At 45.7% G+C, this 6,000-nt stretch overlaps 1 protein-coding gene across 5 annotated transcripts in view; it reads left to right on the top strand.

Moving 5' to 3' along the window:
- Nucleotides 1–885: 885 nt before the first annotated feature.
- The window catches only part of P4HA1 (prolyl 4-hydroxylase subunit alpha 1), a 75,755-nt gene continuing 70,640 nt past the window's right edge, over nucleotides 886–6,000 (top strand). For 3 of the 5 annotated variants that reach the window (XM_069459799.1, XM_069459796.1, XM_069459798.1), the window contains exon 1: nucleotides 886–990. The gene's annotated coding sequence lies outside the window, so the exon portion shown is untranslated. The remainder of the gene's footprint in view (nucleotides 991–6,000) is intronic. The other 2 variants (XM_069459795.1, XM_069459797.1) reach the window with 1 other exon arrangement.

Genomic DNA, 6,000 nt, shown 5'->3' with positions numbered 1-6,000 from the left:
ATATAAATTATTCAATGCTAGGCAGTATCTAATAATTACTAAGTCCTTTCTGTGTTCGAGGCATGTGTTAAGTGCTTTATATACCTTATCTCATTTTATTCTCACAATAATCCTACAAGATGGGTCATACTGCCATTTCTATTTTATAGGCGAGTAACCTGAGAGAGGCTGTTGATGCCCCATGTTATACAGGACTGAACCAGAATCTGAAACCAGATAATCTGACTCTGGAGCTCTCAGCCTATTGTATAACGATAAAGTATAAAGGTGATAGAGTGAGATTAGTATAAAATGACTGTAGTGGTGTGAGAGGGAGGTTAACAAAGCAAAAAGCCTTTTAGGGCCAAGACTACTGAGATACAAAGACTGAATGCACTGTATTATTTTCCCCCGCAAGAAAATTCTGCTTTATTTTCTACACGCCCATGTTTTATTTTTTACACACTCATGTTCCTCGTCTCATTTTTAACCCATTTCATTGCTGGTGGCTCCGTCGCTTAGGACAGACGCTGACCCTGAAATTAAGGAGCGAAACTCAACAGGAGCTGGTGGTGGGGAGGGAACGGGAAAAAAAAAAAAAAGAAAAAAAAAAAAAAATCCGGTGGTAACCACGGTAACGCTGGCAGGGCGAGCACCCTGCGCAGGCGCGTTACATCCCAAGCTCACTTGCCCACCCCTGGGCTGCCGGCCCGAGCCCCTCCTCTCGGCCTCAGACTCCACGGGCGGGCCACGATGGGGGCCGGAGGGAGGCCGGGACTTGGCGCCTGCGCAGTCGCTGGGGCGCTGGTGTGATCGAGCTCACGTAGCGAGGGCTGTAGTCGCCACCTCCGCGGCGCTGCCGTCGCGGCCTAGAGGTTATAAAAGGGCTAACTGGCTCCCTCTGCTGCCCAGTCGCGCCGCCAGCGGGCTGACGGGAGGGAGTAGGTACCCGGCCCGAGTGTAGGCGACACGGGACAGAAGAGCGCGCCACCCTCCCGTCCCACTTTACAGGTGAGACGCTCCCTCGACCTTGGAGGCTGAAGTTGAGGCCCTTGGGCAGCTGTGGTCTGTCTCGGACGGCTGCGGCGACCCGGACCTCCCCGCTCTGGTGGGATGGCTGGTGGCGGGGGTTCTCCAGTTTACCACAGCAGCCTTGCTCGGTACCTTTCGCTCTGGAGACTCGACCCCTCGCCTGCGCCACGCGACTCCGGGCTCCGGCGGACGGGCTGCCGGTCCCCTCCGTGCTCCCCTTCCCACCTCCGCCCCAGCTGCGCCTCCGACCTTTGGGGCAGAGGCAGCCTCCGTCCCCGCCCCAGGGACCAGAACTTTCTTGAATTTTCCTTCCCGGCGAGGAATCACCCTGTTGATTTTTCCAAGCTCCCCTCGCACCTGGTCCTCCTAGAAGCTGAGGGGAGCGCCACGGCGGGGCGTGGTTTTTTTTTTTTTTGCTGCCACAGCCGCAGATGGTTAGCGTGCGGCAACAGAGAGTGGGTTTGGAGGCTCGGAGCTCAAGCTGGAACACTGCAGGCATCTTTGCCCTATCGAAAAGTCGTGGGTCGGGGAAGTGGATCTACCCAGAAAGTTCTGGCTGAACTCAGCTGTTGAACGCGGCGGTGCTTCCTCAGCAGCCAGACGGAGCCTGGGGCGCCGAGTTTCGGGCTGTCCGCGCGGAGGAAGTTGGCTGTCAGGTCACCTAGTTGTCGGGGAAGCGGGGCTTCTTCCTTCCTTCTTCCACGTAAAAATTTTTAAAGGCTCCTCGCTCTCTCTGTCTTTTGCAGCTTTTAAAAGACCACATCAGTCAAACAAATTCCGTGGTTGAGAATTTTGAGTTAGGATTACAGGTCTGGTCCCCGATGTATGTTTCAAGGCGGAGTGGGGCTGATGGTACGATAAGTACGAGACTATTTTTCCTAAATAATCCAATGTATGAAATACAAATCCAGTTTTTAGACGCTAACATCTTAATGCATTCCGGATAGAGTGGAGAAGACTCGGAATTTTGCGCTGTTTTCTTTAAGAAAAGGTTGAAGAAGCAGCTAGATCCCCTTTTAGGAATTGATCTAAAAGGCCAAAGAGACTTGCCAGTCAGTTTCAAACAACCCCACTTAACTGTTTCTGGTTTCTCCGAGAGCTGTGGTTCTTGGACTTTTCCCCTGGAATGCACTCTGAAGGGATGAAACAGCCACTACGTGAGTGGGGGAGGGGGAAAGACGTGGCAGCAGTGTTCTTTCATCAACCTTTTGGTTAATTTTTTTTTAAGGGTCTGGGAAGAAACGTATTTCCCCTTTTAGGTTTAGATGTAGCTTATGAATGAGGCTAGTCTTTTCCTAAAATAATCAGATGAAAAATTGAGTCTACATAGCAGGAACATTGGAAGTTCACTTTAAAAACATTTTAAAAGGATTTTCTGATCAAATTTCTGTGGATAAAATGGATACTTTAAGCAGTAAATATTCAAGAAGCTGAAAGTGAACAATCTTGAATGTGTTTTGTCTTGATTTGAAATGTGAATAGACATTCTGTGATTTTTGTCTAATTTTGGCTGAGTGTGATTTTAGAACCTTAAATATGAACTTCAAATTTTACCTTTTTCTTTCTGTGGGAAGCATAGATTTTATAACTAACTTTTAAAAGTCATGTCAGTTTTGGTTTTGGAACATTGTGCCTTAAGTCCTGCCATTGTCTCTGATAGCTGATGGCAAATGCTTGATTTTCATAGACTCACTAGGAAAAGCACCACTTTGTCTCTTTTAGATGGATAGTGCTGTCTCCATTGACAGCTTGAAATGAATTTTATTTTGAGGTACTGAAAGCAGGACTTTGGTAAGAGGATAATTACATTGGCCATTTTGTATTTTGGTAACTTAGGTGCTAAAACAGATGAAAAATGTATACAGCTTTTAATTATTGCAAAGAAATTTTGACACTGCAAAAGGCTATTGAAAAAAGAAAGTTTTATATCGGCTGTGTAGGCCAGGTTGTTGCAGTTGAATCTTGGCTTTTTGGTAAGGAGCTGTTAACCTTTTCTACTGATAAAGTAGAAAGGTAGGTTAACTTATCGATAGATAAGAATAATTTGTCTACTGATAAACAGTATTTTTCATAGGACAATTAAGTTCAAACTCCTGCTTTTATTCCAGGGTTGCAGCAAGAATTAGAACAGCCATAAAGCTTATGAGCCTTCATTTCTGTGGAAGGAATACCTTATTTTATTTAGCAACTAATTATCAAATAGGATATAATTACTGCTCTTAGATTGATCTGTGAGATACATAGTAGTGGTTCTCAACCTATTTTTTTTAATTTCAGCATATGATGGGGGTATAAAAGTTTAGGTTACGTATATTGCCCTTGCTCCCCACCCCTAATCAGAGCTTCAAGCGTGTCCATCCCCTAGACCGTGCGCATCGCACTCATTATGTATGTACACACCCATCCCGTCCGAACCCCTCACATCTGCCCGACACCCGATTAATGTTATTCCTAAATGTGCTCTTAGGTGATCATCAGTGAAACCAATTTGTTGGTGAGTACATGTGGTGCTTATTTTTCCATTCTTGGGATACTTCATTATTGGAATGGGTTCCAGCTCTATCCAGAAAAATACAAGAGGTGCTATATCACCATTGTTTCTAATAGCTGAGTAGTACTCCATGGTATACATAGACCACAATTTTATTAATCCACTTATGTATTGATGGGCACTTGGGTTGTTTCCACATCTTTGCAATTGTGAATTGTGCTGCCATAAACATTCTAGTGCAGATGTCTTTCATAGAATGTCTTTTGTTCTTTTGGGTAGATGCCCAATAATGGGATTGCTGGATCAAATGTTAGGTCTACTTGTATCTGTTTAATGTATCTCCATATTGCTTTCCACAGAGGTTGCACTAGTTAGCAGTCCCACCAGCAGTGTATGAGTGTTCCTATCTCTCTGCATCCACGCCAGCATTTATTGTTTTGGGACTTTTTGATAAAGGCCATTCTCACCGGAGATAAGTGATATCTCATTGTGGTTTTTTTTTTTTTGAGACAGAGTCTCACTCTGTTGCCCAGGCTAGAGTGAGTGCCGTGGCGTCAGCCTAGCTCACAGCAACCTCAAACTCCTGAGCTCAAGCGATCCTCCTGTCTCAGCCTCCCGAGTAGCTAGGACTACAGGCATGCGCCACCATGCCCGGCTAATTTTTTCTATATATATTTTTAGCTGTCCATATAATTTCTTTCTATTTTTAGTAGAGATGGGGTCTCGCTCTTGCTCAGGCTGGTCTCGAACTCCTGAGCTCAAACGATCCACCCACCTCGGCCTCCCAGAGTGCTAGGATTACAGGCGTGAGCCACCACGCCCGGCCTCATTGTGGTTTTGATTTGCATTTCCCTGATGATTAGAGATGTTGAGCATTTTTTCATATGTTTGTTGGCCATTCTTCTGTCTTCCTTTGAAAAGTTTCTATTCATGTCCTTTGCCCACTTTTTGATAGGGTTGTCTGATTTTTTTCTTGCTGATTTTCCTGAGTTCTAAATAGATTCTGTTATCGGCCCTTTATCGGATGTGTAGCATGGGAAAATTTTTTCCCATTCTGTCGGTTGTCTGTTTGCTCTCATGACAATTTCTTTGGCTGTGCAGAAGCTTTTTAATTTAATCAGGTCCCATTTATTTATTTTTGTTGTTGCTGTGATTGCCTTTGGGGTCTTCTTCATAAATTCTTTGCCTAGCCAATGGATATAATTACTGCTCTTACATTGATCTGTGAGATACATAGTAGTGGTTCTCAACCTATTTTTTTTATTATTTTTATTTTTTTTGAGACAGAGTCTTACTCTGTTGCCCGGGCTAGAGTGCCGTGGCGTCAGCCTAGCTCACAGCAACCTCAAACTCCTGGGCTCAAGCAATCCTCCTAACTCAGCCTCCCGAGTAGCTGGGATTACAGGCATGCACCACCATGCCTGGCTAATTTTTTCTATATATATTTTTAGATGCCCATATAATTTCTCTCTATTTTTAGTAAAGATGGGGTCTGGCTTTTACTCAGGCTTGTCTCGAACTCTTTTTTTTTTTTTTTTTTTTTTTTTTTGAGACAGAGTCTCAGTCTGTTGCCCAGGCTAGAGTGAGTGCCGTGGCGTCAGCCTAGCTCACAGCAACCTCAAACTCCTGGGCTCAAGCGATCCTCCTGTCTCAGCCTCCCGAGTAGCTGGGACTATAGGCATGCACCACCATGCCCGGCTAATTTTTTCTATATATATTTTTTAGCTGTCCATATAATTTCTTTCTATTTTTTTTAGTAGAGATGGGGTCTCGCTCTTGCTCAGGCTGGTCTCGAACTCCTGAGCTCAAACGATCTGCCCACCTCGGCCTCCCAGAGTGCTAGGATTACAGGTGTGAGCCACCGCGTCCGGCCGTGTCTCGAACTCTTGAGCTCAAACCATCCGCCCGTCTCGGCCTCTCAGAGTGCTAGGATTACAGGTGTGAGCCATCGCGCCAGGCCTTCAACCTATTTTTTTATTTTGTTTTTGTTTTTTTTTTAGAGACAGTTTCACTCTGTTGCCCTGAGTAGAGTGCCATGCCATCAGCCTAGCTCACAGCACCCTCAAACTCCTGGGCTCAAGCCATCCTCCTGCCTCAGCCTCCAGAGTAGCTGGGACTACAGGTGTATGCCATGATACCCCCCTAATTTTTCTATTTTTAGTAGAGATAGGGTCTCACTCTTGCTCAGGCTGGTCTTGAACTCCTGAGCTCAAGTGATCCTCTCGCCTTGGCCTCAGAATATATAAAAGACAAGCCAGGCTGGGCGCAGTGACTCACACCTGTAATCCTAGCACTCTGGAAGGCCAAGATGCAAAGATTGCTTGAGCTCAGGAGTTTGAGACCAGCCTGAGCAAGAGTAGACCCCATCGTTACTAAAAATAGAAAAAATTAGCTGGGCATGGTGGTGTGTGCCTGTAGTCCCGGCTGAGCCTGAGGCAGGAGGATTGCTTGAGCCCAGGAGTTTGAGGTTGCTGTGAACTAGGCTGACGCCACAGCAC

This window comes from Eulemur rufifrons, chromosome 28 (assembly GCF_041146395.1).
Source record: "Eulemur rufifrons isolate Redbay chromosome 28, OSU_ERuf_1, whole genome shotgun sequence".
Classification (NCBI taxonomy): Eukaryota; Metazoa; Chordata; class Mammalia; order Primates; family Lemuridae; genus Eulemur; species Eulemur rufifrons.
This window is presented reverse-complemented; position numbering and strand designations above follow the sequence as displayed.